The sequence below is a fragment of the Schistocerca nitens genome, chromosome 4 (genome assembly GCF_023898315.1).
Source record: "Schistocerca nitens isolate TAMUIC-IGC-003100 chromosome 4, iqSchNite1.1, whole genome shotgun sequence".
Taxonomy (NCBI): Eukaryota; Metazoa; Arthropoda; class Insecta; order Orthoptera; family Acrididae; genus Schistocerca; species Schistocerca nitens.
Genome location: NC_064617.1, coordinates 729,019,883 through 729,034,973, shown reverse-complemented (window position 1 = coordinate 729,034,973; position 15,091 = coordinate 729,019,883). Strand labels below are relative to the sequence as shown.

The 15,091-nt window shown below is 45.1% G+C and overlaps 1 protein-coding gene and 1 non-coding gene across 2 annotated transcripts in view; one reads left to right on the top strand and one right to left on the bottom strand.

Moving 5' to 3' along the window:
* Nucleotides 1–15,091, top strand: part of LOC126252907 (probable phospholipid-transporting ATPase IA) — a 631,593-nt gene that overhangs the window by 230,409 nt on the left and 386,093 nt on the right. The gene's annotated exons all lie outside the window — the stretch shown is intronic.
* Nucleotides 2,210–2,282, bottom strand: Trnaa-cgc (transfer RNA alanine (anticodon CGC)). The gene has a single exon. It is a non-coding gene; the product is annotated as a tRNA-Ala (tRNA).

Genomic DNA, 15,091 nt, shown 5'->3' with positions numbered 1-15,091 from the left:
AACATACCTGGCGCCACAAGCTCAGTTTGTCAGAATTTTGCCATAATTATTAATCTGTTAATGAAGTAAATATTGATGTAATGCTGTTCAATACACTGTCCTCTCTCATCCCTAGAAATATCCCATGAATTCTGTGCAAACACCGGAAAAATGTTATTTTGACGACTTGATCGAAACAACTACCCACGGGACAGCGTACTTGGACCAATGTTCCGTCTCGCGTGCCAGTTTCGAACGTCTAAAATGAGAAGGGCTACAGTCTGGTTGGATTCCGGTTGTAGCGTGAATTCTATTTGGAATCAGCGAGGCTAAGCGACCAAGTCCTCATCGAATATTTACAAAACGGCATACGTCTCTCGGGCTTCCACAGAGGAATAGTAGCACCTGTCATTAGTAGAACCTTTCGAGAGAACCGTAAGCACGTTAACAGCACCATTCAAGTGTGAACGATAGAACACTAGATCGATGAGTTGGTAGTTCTTCCATGCAGCTGACTTTTCACTCTCGCGGCGAGTATAATTTAGTAAACACAGTGTGAACTTTTTGTTCTTGTTTCAAGATCATAAATCTTCTGTCCTCTTTGATTCGTCAGCCACGTGTTATTTTGCTATGAAGGTAGCAAAATGGTTCAAATGGTTCTGAGCACTATGGGACTTAACATCTGTGGTCATCAGTCCCCTAGAACTTAGAACTACTTAAACCTAACTAACCTAAGGACATCACACACATACATGCCCGAGGCAGGATTCGAACCTGCGACCGTAGCAGTCGCGCGGTTCCGGACTGCGCGCCTAGAACCGCTCGACCACCGCGGCCGGCTATGAAGGTAGCAGAATTCCTTAATACCGTCTACTTCATGGTCACTAGTTTTGATATTAAGTTGATCGCTCTTTTCATTTACACAGGATATTCTGTTCCTCATTACTTTCATCTTTCGGTGGTTATTGTTAATGCATATCCTGTGTCTTCTGCTCCTCATTACTTTCGTCTTTCGTCAGTTTATTCTTAATCCATATTCTGTACTCGTTAGACTGTTTATTTCACTTAACAGGTGCATGGGGGCTTAATTAATATATAATGAAAATAATTTTAATTTTTTGTTTTTAGTAACTGTCTGTTCGGTTACGAAGTCTCGTAACGGTTGGCCCTGACTATTTTTGTACGCAATCTGACTGCATAGCAACAACAACAAAGAATGAAATGGAAATTTTCATTAACACAATTAGTTAATTAAGTCCCCAGCAACTATAAAACCTACGAAACCAAAGCACAAGTGTAACTGTTCTGTGTGTGGAAGTATGACTCAACGTACGCATCTGGCACGGTTCTTCTTCAATAACACAATAAATTTTAAATATCATTTATACTGAATTAATTAAAGAAAATAAAAATACCATAATTACTCAAGAAACTAGAATTACACTCTAATACAAGAACACAAGCCAGATGCTTTGTTGACTGAACGTGTAATGACGCATTATTTAAAACATGGAAATAATGAAAAATAAATCAAGTTTCGTTACCTTCATATATTGACCAAAATCACTCTAATCATTACCATATATCTCCACACCGACTCGCTATTACCACATCTCAACAAGAACTTTTCAGTATCACATCTCAGCAAGCACTCCCTACTAGCACATCTGAACACGAACTGACTACTACGAGTCCTCGACAAGCACTCCCACTACGACATCTCAATAATCACTGCCAGTGGAGGCGGCGGAACAATGCTCTCTAGCGATCTCTGGCGCTGTGGCTCAGTGTAGCCACCTTTCACAGGAACTGTGATATTCTTCACTTTCACCCAGAATAACAATGTCATCAGCGAAACTTGATATTCGTTCACCTTTAATTTTAATTCTACTCTTGATAACTTCTTTTATTTCCGTCATTGCTTCTTTCACGTGTAGATTAAACAGTAGGGGTCAAAGACTACATTCCTGTCTTAAACTCTTTGAAATCCAAGCACCTTCTTCCTGGACTTCCATTCTTACTGATCCGTGTTGGCTCTTATTATATGTTGTTGTAGGTTAGGTTAGGTTAGTGGTGTTTAACGTCCCGTCGACAACGAGGTCATTAGAGGCGGAGCGCAAGCTCGGGTTAGGGAAGGATGGGGAAGGAAATCGGCCGTGCCCTTTCAAAGGAACCATCCCGGCATTTGCCTGAAACGATTTAGGGAAATCACGGAAAACCTAAATCAGGATGGCCGGAGACGGGATTGAACCGTCGTCCTCTCGAATGCGAGTCCAGTGTGCTAACCACTGCACCACCTCGCTCGGTATATGTTGTTGTATATTGACGTACTTTTCCTAATGCTTGCTCATATTTTTCTCAGAATATCGAACATCTTGCACCATTTTACAGTGTCAAACTTATGTAGATCAACAAAAAACAAGGAACGTAGCTTCATCTTTTAAAGTCTTACTTTCATTACAAAAGAAAGGAAGGAAGATTGGGTTTAACGTCCCGTTGACATAGAGATTATTAGAAATGGTTCAATTGGCTCTGAGCACTATGGGACTTAACTTCTGAGGTCATCAGTCCCCTAGAACTTAGAACTTCTTAAACCTAACTAACCTAAGGACATCACACACATCCACGCCCGAGGCAAAATTCGAACCTGTGACCGTAGCGGTCACGCGGCTCGAGACTGTAGCGCCTAGAACCGCACGGCCACCCCGGACGGCAGGTTATTAGAGACGAAGCACAAACTCGGATTATGTCAAGTAAGGGGAAGGAAATCGGCCGTGCCCTTACAACGGAAACATCCCGGCAATGGCCTGGAGTGATTTAGGGAACTCACGGAAAACCTAAATCTGTCTGCCCGACGCGGGTTTGAACCGTCGCCCTCCCGAATGCGAGTCCAGTGTGCTATCCACGGGGCCACCAAACGACAATGGTGCATTTACCTTTCCGAAAGCCAAACTGATCGTCATTTAGCAGCTCTTCGATGTTCTTTTCCATTCTTCCGTGTATTATTCTTGTAAGAGGTTGACTGTACGATAATTTTCGCACTGACCTTAGGGATTATATGGGTGATATTTTTCCGAAAGTCTAGTGTTAAACAGTGACGGGACTTCCGGAAGATTAGTCACAAAAATAGAAAAAAGAGCACGGCGCCGTCCTTTTTTCACGTATTTTTTCGTTGTCAGACTTCAGAGTCGCATTAACTGCCAAGGAATAGTTCCGAGTCCCGACCAAGGATCGAAGCTCTCAACGTTATGAGTCTTTATATGTCAGTTATTCTGCCCAGCCATCAGGACACTGACAGTTATTTTTACTTTATTTAGAATGCACAAAAGAAACTTGCGATTCTCTACACCACAGCGACGGCTTTTGATGGAAGTGGCAGTCCTTCAGTAGTAACCAGCTTTCTGGTAATAGTTGTCACCCGTAGCGGAGGTGAGAGTTAATACCTTAATAACGTCCACGATCTGCTGCGAGCCGACAATTGTTTTCCTGCGCTCCTAATCGATCTCGGACTGGTTACGACTGGCGCGCGTCGAGTGTTATCGATCTCACGCTGTAGCGTCTGGCGAGAACGGATCGACACCGGATCGTAACCGTTTGCTTGTTTCAGACACAGCGCGTATGTGAGCTCCCTCTGTTCGCGCCACAGGTTAAGCAGCAATTGCGGTCCTCCGCTTGTTGTTCACGCAACTGCTAAGAGCTACTGGACACGCGATCGTTTTCTATCACCACCTTGCTCACGGAGCTTTTGAAAGAGAGCGACGTGTCCTTCCGTGATGAATCGCGGAAGATGTTACTGAAAGTAACATTGCTGCCCAGTACAGCTACATCAGCTACATTACGCAACACCCGAGGAATGACTTGCACCTAATATTCCCTGTTACTTGTTGTATACACTGAGGCGACGAAAGTCAAGGAACAGCGATATGCGGTAGTATCGCGTAAACAAGATATAAAAAATGGCTCTGGGCATTTTGGGACTTAACTGCCGAGGTCACCAGTCCCCTAGAACTTAGAACTACTTAAACCTAACTAACCTAAGGACAGCACACATATCCAAGCCCGAGGCAGGATTCGAACCTGCGACCGTAGCGGCCGCGCGGCTCCAGACTGTAGCACCTAGAACCGCTCCAGCACTCCGGCCGCCAAGATATAAAAGGGCACTGCATTGGCCCAGCTGTCATTCATGTTAAAAGGTTTCTGACGTCATTATGGCCATACGACGGAAATTAACAGTCTTTGAACGCGGAATGGTAGTTTGAACTAGAAGGTTGAGATATTTCATTTCGTAAATCGTTAAGGAATTCAGTACTCCGAGATCCACAGTGTCAAATGTGTGCCGAGAATACCACATTTCAGGCTTTATCTCTCCTCAGAGACAACGCAGTGGTTGACGGTCTTCACTTAACAACCGAGAGCAGCGGCGCTTGCGTAGCGTTGAAAGAGCTAACAGACAAGCAACACTGCGTGAAATAATAGCAGAAATCAATGTGGGACTTATCCGTAAGGACAATGCAGCTAAATCTCGTGATAATGGGCTAGAGCAGCAGACGACCAACACGATATCGCCTGCAGCGCCTCTCCTGGACTCGTGACCATATCGGTTGGATCCTAGGCAACTGGGAAATCACGACCTGGTCAGATGATTTCAGTTGGTAAGAGGTGATCATAATTTCGAGTGTGGCGCAGTCCCCACGAATCCACGGACCCAGGTATCAACAAGGTACTGTGCAAGCTGGTAGTGGCTCCACAATGGTCTAGGCTGTGTTTACAGGGAATGGACGGGGTCCTCTGGTCCAACTGAACCGATGATTGTCCATTTTCAATCATTCACGGATTTCATGTTCCCAAACAACGATGGAATTTTTATGGGTGGCAATCCGCCATGTCACCGGGCCACAATTGTTCACGATTGGTTTGAACAACGTTCTTAACACTTCCTGGCAGTTTAAAACTGTGTGCTGGACCGAGACTCGAACTCGGTATCTATGCCTTTCGCGGGCAAGTGCTCTACCAACTGAGCTACCCAAGCACGACTCACGCCCCGTCCTCACAGCTTTACTTCTGCCAGTATCTCGTCTCCTACCTTCCAAACTTTACAGAAGCTCTCCTGCGAACCATGCAGAACTAGCACTCCTGAAAGAAAGGATATAGCGGAGACGTGGCTTAGCCACAGCCTGGGGGATGTTTCCAGAATGAGATTTTCACACTGCAGCGGAGTGTGCGCTGATATGAAACATCCTGGCAGATTAAAACTGTGTGCCGGACCGAGACTCGAACTCGGGACCTGTCTTTCGCGGGCAAGTTCGTTGTTGATCTGTTAACCCAGGTTTTTTATTACATAGGGCACGTTAACCTCTGACCGAACACACTGAGCTACCGTGCCGGCAACAGAGCGTCGCTACCCAAGCACGACTCACGCCCCGTCCTCACAGCTTTACTTCTGCCAGTACCTCGTCTCCTACCTTCCAAACTTTACAGAAGCTCTCCTGCGAACCATGCAGAACCAGCACTCCGATCTGCTGCATTACACCGGTCAAAAGGAGGTCCGACACGATGTTATGAGGTACCGCCTGACCTTTGTCACCTCAGTGTATTTTGCAATGTCTGTCGCTTCCTACAGGTTTTAGCCTCTACATCCCCAAGTAGCAGGAAAAATATTCTTCATTTCTTAACACACGTTCAGTCATTCTGTTCCCTATTCTTGTCCGTGTTTTCCACGGAGTCCTTCCCTCGCCGATTCTGCGGAGAAACTCCTCATTCCTTAACTTATCAGCCACCTAACTTTAACATTCTTCTGTAGCAAGACATCTCAAACACTTTCATTCTTTTCTGTTCCGGTTTTCCCACAGTCCATGAGTCACTACCATATAATAATGTGCTTTAAACGTAATTTTTAGAAACTTCTTCCTCAAATTGAGGCCGATGTTCGATACTAGTAGACTTTATGCGGCCAGGAATGCCATCTTTGCCTGTGTTAGTCCGTTTTTTATGTCGTCCTTGCTTCGTCTGTCATATGTTATTTGGTCGGCCGCGGTGGTCTAGCGGTTCTAGGCGCTCAGTCCGGAACCGCGCGACTGCTACGGTCGCAGGTTCGAATCCTGCCTCGGGCATGGATGTGTGTGATGTCCTTAGGTTAGTTAGGTTTAAGTAGTTCTAAGTTCTAGGGGACTGATGATCACAGATGTTAAGTCCCATAGTGCTCAGAGCCATTTTGTTTTCATATGTTATTTATCTTTCTTTAGATCCACCACTTCGTGATCCTCTTTCCTGCTACTCCTCATTCTTCGGTTTACTCTCAGTCCATAACGTGTGATCATTAGACCGTTCATTCCATTCCACAGCGCGTGCAATTCTCCCTCACTTTCGCTGAGGGTAGAAATGTCATCAACGAGTCTTATGATTGGTATCCCTGCACCGTGAATTTTAATCCCACTGCTGAACCTTACTGTCACTGTTTCTGCGATGTATACAGGGTGTATCATAATTAATGAGGTAAATGCGTACAGTTGAAAGTATACACGATACTACAAGCAAAAAAGTCTCAGTAAACACAGGGTCGAAAATGCTTATCTTAAGAGCTACAAGCAATTTTTCATCTTCTATACTGTGAAACGAATCTCTTCTACTGCAAGTTCTTTGCTTTCCATATTTTGGGAAGTGGTAGTATGGACCAAAATAAGAAAAAAATGTCCAGCAAACATGTGCTCTAAAACACATACCTTAAAAGTTACGAGCATTTGATCATTAGAAGAGTTGTGTTTCAAAGTAGTAAAGATGAAGAAGTGCTCATAGCTCTTACGGAATGCATTTGAGAGCACATGGCTGGCTCTAAGCACTACGAGACTTAATATCTGAGGTCATCAGTCCCCTAGACTTAGAACTACTTAAACCTAACTAACCTAAGGACATCCATGCCCGAGGCAGGATTCGAACCTGCGACCGTAGCGGCAGCGTGGTTCCGGACTGAAGCGCCTAGAACCGCTCGGCCACAGCGGCTGGCTTAGAGCACATGTTTACTGGACTTTTTTTTCCTTGTTTTGGTCCATACTATCAGTTCCCAAAATATGTAAAGCAAAGATCTTGCAGTAGAAGAGATTTGTTTCACAGTATCGAAGATGAAAAATTGCTCGTAGCCCTTAATGTATGCATTTTCTACTCTATGTTTACTGAGACTTTTTTTCCTTCTAGTATCGTGCACATTCAAGTGTATGCGTTTACGTCATTAATTATGATACACCCTGAAGATAGAACAATAAGGACGAAAGATTACATACCTGCCTTGTGGCTTTTCAAATCTAAGTGCTTCTTTTCGTTCCGTTATTTTGTATACAGGCTGATTCAGAATTACTATTACACAGACATAGGCGTTGTGAGGGGGGAGTTCGGGTCAGTAATATTTGGTAATAAACCCACGTCCAGAAATGCGCCATATGGAAAATAAATGACTTTGAAAGAACGTCAAAAGATATACTCAGCCAACTCACATCTACTGCAGCTACAGCATGAGCTCGAAGTTGCGATCACCTGTTTCGTTACACAAAGTGTACCTGCGAACAGTGTTCATATACACATGGTTGAAAAGTCCTAAAATGCCCTGAATGATGTCCGCTCCAACCATTACCTGGGCAAGGAGATCGCGCTGTGGCTCCACAGGAGTCTCGTAAACCGTATTCTTCAAGTAGTCCCACACGAAAAAGTCCAGAGGTGTTAAATCGGACGATCGTGGTGACCAATTAATTGGTTCATCGCGACCTATCCACTTGTCTCCGAATGTTTGCTAAACGTGCTGAGGGACGTAGCGAGAAAAGCAGGCTATCTCGTCATCATGCTGAAATCACATCGTCCAACGGATATACGGCCACATGCTCCAAATGCTGCGCTAGTACGTCTTGCAGGAAGCCCAAATAGGAGTGAGCTGTTGGACGGGGTGATAGAACACACGAGCCAATCAGACAACAATATACACTCCTGGAAATGGAAAAAAGAACACATTGACACCGGTGTGTCAGACCCACCATACTTGCTCCGGACACTGCGAGAGGGCTGTACAAGCAATGATCACACGCACGGCACAGCGGACACACCAGGAACCGCGGTGTTGGCCGTCGAATGGCGCTAGCTGCGCAGCATTTGTGCACCGCCGCCGTCAGTGTCAGCCAGTTTGCCGTGGCATACGGAGCTCCATCGCAGTCTTTAACACTGGTAGCATGCCGCGACAGCGTGGACGTGAACCGTATGTGCAGTTGACGGACTGAGCGAGGGCGTATAGTGGGCATGCGGGAGGCCGGGTGGACGTACCGCCGAATTGCTCAACACGTGGGGCGTGAGGTCTCCACAGTACATCGATGTTGTCGCCAGTGGTCGGCGGAAGGTGCACGTGCCCGTCGACCTGGGACCGGACCGCAGCGGCGCACGGATGCACGCCAAGACCGTAGGATCCTACGCAGTGTCGTAGGGGACCGCACCGCCACTTCCCAGCAAATTAGGGACACTGTTGCTCCTGGGGTATCGGCGAGGACCATTCGCAACCGTCTCCATCAAGCTGGGCTACGGTCCCGCACACCGTTAGGCCGTCTTCCGCTCACGCCCCAACATCGTGCAGCCCGCCTCCAGTGGTGTCGCGACAGGCGTGAATGGAGGGACGAATGGAGACGTGTCGTCTTCAGCGATGAGAGTCGCTTCTGCCTTGGTGCCAGTGATGGTCGTATGCGTGTTTGGCGCCGTGCAGGTGAGCGCCACAATCAGGACTGCATACGACCGAGGCACACAGGGCCAACACCCGGCATCATGGTGTGGGGAGCGATCTCCTACACTGGCCGTACACCACTGGTGATCGTCGAGGGGTACATCCAAACCGTCATCGAACCCATCGTTCTACCATTCCTAGACCGGCAAGGGAACTTGCTGTTCCAACAGGACAATGCACGTCCGCATGTATCCCGTGCCACCCAACGTGCTCTAGAAGGTGTAAGTCAACTACCCTGGCCAGCAAGATCTCCGGATCTGTCCCCCATTGAGCATGTTTGGGACTGGATGAAGCGTCGTCTCACGCGGTCTGCACGTCCAGCACGAACGCTGGTCCAACTGAGGCGCCAGGTGGAAATGGCATGGCAAGCCGTTCCACAGGACTACATCCAGCATCTCTACGATCGTCTCCATGGGAGAATAGCAGCCTGCATTGCTGCGAAAGGTGGATATACACTGTACTAGTGCCGACATTGTGCATGCTCTGTTGCCTGTGTCTATGTGCCTGTGGTTCTGTCAGTGTGATCATGTGATGTATCTGACCCCAGGAATGTGTCAATAAAGTTTCCCCTTCCTGGGACAATGAATTCACGGTGTTCTTATTTCAATTTCCAGGAGTGTATAATACCAGTCCACAGAGTAATACCGAAACGAAAATTAAATCCTCGGGGATGTGTTCCATGAGGGTTTTCCTCATCACAAATGTGGCTGTTACTACGTTTGTGCAGATCTTCCTTTGTGAAATGCGTTTGATGTGTGAAAAGATTGATCCAAGCGAAGTCTGGAACGTCGAAACAACACTTTAGGAACCATGCGCAGTAATGGGCACTTGACGCAGCACTAGCTGGACCGCGTGCCTGTACCCTGTGGAGGCGGTAGGGTGAAGCTGCCGTGCACGGACAACTCGCCAGATCAGTGACCCACAATCATGTAAGTGGTCCACTGAGAACAGCGGGCAAATTGAGCAGTGGCCATTGTAGTGGTAAACTTATGCGAGAATTTTGAATGTTTTTTACGCTACCTTTGGCTATAACACATCTTCCTGTGAGTTATGTCACAAACACAGTATCTCAATTAAGTACATCACCTACAAGGTAGCTTCTTCATTTATTTTTTATTTTTTACGTGCAACACGAAATCAGCCACAGGTAATAGTTACGTAGAGGAACCCCTTCATTTTTTTTTTTTTTTGTTTCATGTACACAGCTGTTGTTGTTGTCGTCGTTGTGGCAGAGCAGTAATTTAGTTTTTCGAGTCTGTCTCTCACAAGAGTGTGGAAAGTTTCGGACAAAATTTGACCTTCCATGTAAAGATACCTATAGGTGACGAAATCCGTGTCATAATCCGAGAACTCGTCAGGATCTCATACTGCTGTATCTGCTTTTGAATAGAAGGTAGTTATCTCGGGAATACGTTGTTGTGTTGTTGTGGTCTTCAGTCGAGTGACTGGTTTGATGCAGCACCCCATGCTACTCTATCCTGTACAAGCTTCTTCATCTCCCAGTACCTACTGCAACCTACATCCTTCTGAATCTGCTTAGTGTATTCATCTCTTGGTCTCCCTCTACGATTTTTACCCTCCACACTGCCCTACAATACTAAATTGGCGATCCCTTGATGCCTCAGAACATGACCTACCAACCGATCCCTTCTTCTAGTCAAATTGTGCCACAAATTTCTCTTCTCCCCAATTCTATTCAATACCTCCTAATTAGTTATGCGATCTACCCATCTAATCTTCAGCATTCTTCGGTAGCACCACATTTCGAAAGCTTCTATTCTCTTCTTATTGCTTGCTCAGTATACAGATTGAAATACATTGAGGATATGCTACAAGCCTGTCTCACTCTCTTCCCAACCACTGCTTCCCTTTCATGCCCCTCGACTCTTATAACTGCCATCTGGTTTCTGTACAAATTGTAAATAGCCTTTTGCTCCCTGTGTTTTACCCCTGCCACCTTCAGAATTTGAAAAAGAGTATTCCAGTCAACATTGTCAAAAACTTTCCCCAAGTCTACAAATGCTAGAAACGTAGGTTTGCCTTTCCTTAATCTTGCTTCTAAGATAGGTCGTAGTCCGCAGCTCGTGGTCTCGCGGTAGCGTTCTCGCTTCCCGAGCACGGGGTCCCAGGTTCGATTCCCGGCGGGGTCAGGGATTTTTCCTGCCTCGAGATGACTGGGTGTTGTTGTGTCGTCATCATCATCATCATTCATCCCCATTACGGTCGGAGGAAGGCAATGGCAAACCACCTCCACTAAGACCTTGCCTAGTAAGGCGGCGCGTGTTTCCCGCGTCGCTCCCCTACGCTCTGTAAAGAAGTATGGGACTCATCATCATCATCAAGATAAGTCGTAGGGTTAGTATTGCCTCACGTGCTCCAATATCTCTACGGAATCTGAACTGATCTTCTCCGAGGTCGGCTTCTAGCAGTTTTTCCATTCGTCTGTAAAGAATTCGCGTTAGTATTTTGCAGCTGTGGCTTATTAAACTGATAGTTCGGTAATTTTCACACCTGTCAACACTTGCTTTCTTTGGGATTGGAATTATTATATTCTTCTTGAAGTCTGAGGGTATTTCGCCTGTCTCATACATCTTGCTCACCAGATGGTAGAGTTTTTTCAGGGCTGGCTCTCCCAAGGCTATCAGTAGTTCTAATGGAATGTTGTCTACTCCCGGGGCCTTGTTTCGACTTAGGTCTTTCAGTGCTCTGTCAAACTCATCACGAAGTATCATATCTCCCATTTCATCTTCATCTACATCTTCTTCCATTTCCATAATATTGTCATCAAGTGCATCGCCCTTGTATAGACCCTCTATATACTCCTTCCACCTCTCTGCTTTCCCTTCTGTACACAGTATGCATCAAAATATACAGAGTCTTGTCCATGATCTAATATACAGCCTCTTGACAGTATTTAACCACATTTTTGAAGACTGTGGATTTCAAACAGAAAACTTGCAAATAAATGCATGATCATTATGTTTATATCATGTTATAGAAACTTGGGTCAAGCAATATTGCATTAACGTCCTGTACACTGAAAATATCAATGTACCTGCGAAAGGTAACATTGATTCCTTACTCGAATTAATCTTCGCAATTAAACGCTGTGTACTTCGTCACCATTTTTCCTCACGTAGAATGGAATGTGTAGATAGTAGAATTACGAGTAACAAACAGTGTATGTATGCCCCAGTAAACATATAATGTTCAGTCTGTTTCCTTACAAGTCACAGTATAACCCTGCTTAAGAGACATCACAATGGCGTCCAGTCTAAGGCTCAAACGAAGGAAGTACCCTTGTGGAATCAAATTATTTTCACAATGTCTTTGCGCCAGACACTGGTCTGGGATACGTCCGCGGAACCTGCGACGTTGTTGGTACTCGTCGACGGGTTCCGGTCGATCAGTTGGAGGACTTCCACCTCCACGTCAACAATGTGGCGCGTCTGGCCCTGTTAGCCTTGTAGGTGCCCGTCTCCCGAAGCCGTTTCTCCAGTCACGCAAAAATGGCCTGCAATGGACAGGCACGACCCGGAAACTGTTCGTGATACAGGCGTTGTGCTAAGCGATCATTTCGTCCACTTTCACTGATGATGATCAACATGTCAGTGGTCTCGGAATCAGTGGCAGCTGACGGACATGCGCCTCAGTTCATCGGGTTGTTCCTTGATGACACGTGACATGACTCCACAAAAGAAATCACGTGACAAGAGATATCGACCGCTGTGAGTGTATTGCCTCCCGTCGTTCATAGTCGGTTAATTTATAAGCAGTGCATTTCCGGACATGGATTTATTACCAAATATTGCAGTCCTAGATCCCCTTTACGAGAACTATAACTGCGTAATAGGAATTTTGAATCACCCTGTATTTACTATTATCCGTTCATTTTCCGATCGTAAATTCTTTGTACCACTGTGCACGTCAGGATATTGGTCAGTTGTCCTGGACAGCGGACTAATAATCCGAAACCTAAGCCACAAAAAATAAATAATTAATGAAACACGCGGCAACAATATATATTTATATGCAAACGACAGCAAAATTAAAATGGTGAAGCATGTCCCCCAAGTCAATTTTCTGAATGAGTGACAAATTGTGCCCCAGGTAACCTCAACTGCCGTACATCTCTGCTTGTAACGACAGACATCAGATAAGCGCTGGTGATGAACACGGGCGGTGTCGCCGTGTTACAGGTGGCTGGCCGGGTAACCACCCTCTCTGTGTCCATCCCCCCGGCGACGCCTGTCTGGGCGGCGTCAATGGCCGGCGTTGATGACGTTTGGCGCCGCCCTATCGATCCTTCCCACTCGCCCCCGCCCTGTCGCTACACACGCCCTTTCCTAGGCACTCCCTTGTCAACAACGATGTTTGCGATACACGCATTAGCTGACAAATCCGAGTCTCGCACCCGCCATAGCGGGAATTAAAACTGGCAAGGTCTAGCCGAGTTCAGTTACGAAGTAGTTGACGCTGTTATTTCGTAGAGCAAGTGAAGCAAGCGCTAACAGAAAAGATGTTCAGTAGCGAATATTACCATTAGCTGTTGCAACAATAAGAAATGATATGGCAGATTGCATGGAGCTGCGAGTGGTGAGGTGCTGAACTTAACATACTCAGAAAACAGAAAAAAAATTACAACATATTTTATTTTTTTATTTTTAAGGTTGAATAACAAGTTCTCTATATTTGTTCTATTGATTTTCGTTTATTTCTAACTAGTTTACGGTGTATTGGGTCATCTTTAGGAAACAACCAACTAGCTTCTGAAAGAGACGCTACTAGTTAGGTAACCAACACTATAAGCAAAGATACAATCCACTTGCTCAGGGTGTTGTACATCAAACTTGATTCTTAACGTTGAAATTACACTTTACACAATGGACAGTGTTAACTGCAATAAATAATTAAACAACACAATATTACAGGTTAAACGGTTATAAAGCTAATGTTTGTGACGTCTTGATACTGGCTGAGAAACTTTAAAACTGACCACTCTTCATTTATGTTGAGTAACAAATATGTTTTTAACATGGTAAACTAAGCTTTAGGCAATGGGCAGTATTATTCAACATTTATTCGCCTCAATGGAATTCAGCAACGTTGGCAATAATGAAAAATTAAATCCCGAAAGAGATAATATTTCAGTTAACACAGAATTATTTCGCCTCCCTCCAAAATTAACATAATAAGAATCAAGATAAAGATATTAATAAATCACACAATCAGAACTACGCTTCTAGTTCTTCTTTTGAACATTTAAAGAAAATTTAAAAATTTCGCGCTTATGAGTTCTTAAACCCCAGAAACAACGAAAGAATCAATTTTAACAGAATTTATTGGTTTCGCAAGAGCTTTTGTTTATTCATTAGATGAATTAATAGGCAATAAAAGCATTAACAGTATTAAATGACAGATCAAGGAGCTGGAAACTAATATATCTGGTTAATTATCAGGCGTTGACATCGGGTGACCAGCTTGAGCTTAGCCTAGACACTCCTCTATTGCTTCATTAAGCCAGATTAGGCACTCTAAAATACACACAGGATGAAAATTAAAATCACATAGCCACAAGGTGACAACAGCTGAAATGAATTACATATCGCACGCTATAAAATATCAGCTGGCCGTTGTGGCCGAGCTGTTCTATGCGCTTCAGTCCGGAACCACGCTGCTGCTACGGTCGCAGGTTCGAATCCTACCTCGAGCATGGATGTACGTAATGTCCTTAGGTTAGTTAGGTTTAAGTAGTTCTAAGTCTAGGGGACTGACGACCTCAGATGTTAAGTCCCATAGTGCTTAGAGCCATTTGAACTATTTTTTATAAAATCTCAGAGGCGCTTTCAGGCTTTAACTCTGATCAACAAGGCTCTACGCTGATGACCAAAAAAATTATGACCGCCTGCTTAATAGCTTGTTTGTCCGCCTTTGGGACGAAATGCGCCACTGATTCTGTGAATCAGGGATCCGACAGTTTGTTGGTATGTTTGTGGAGGTATGTGGCATTAAATGTCTGCGAACAGAGCATGCAATTCACGTAAATAACGGGAAGCTGATTTGCGTACGTGGTGATGGCGCCCGATAGCGATCCAGATGGGTTCCATATGATTTACATCAGGCGAATTTGGTCACGGGGATATCAACATGAGTGCACTCTAATGCTACTCAAACCACCGTAGCACGGTTCTGGGTCCGAGACACGGGCAATTATACTGCTGAAGGATGATTTCACTGTCGGGGAAGCCATCAAGCATGCAGACACTTAAATCTATACTCGATGTTAACAAATTTCTCTTCTTCAGAAACGCTTTCCTTGCCATTGCCAGTCTACATTTTATATCCTCTCTACTTCGACTATCATCA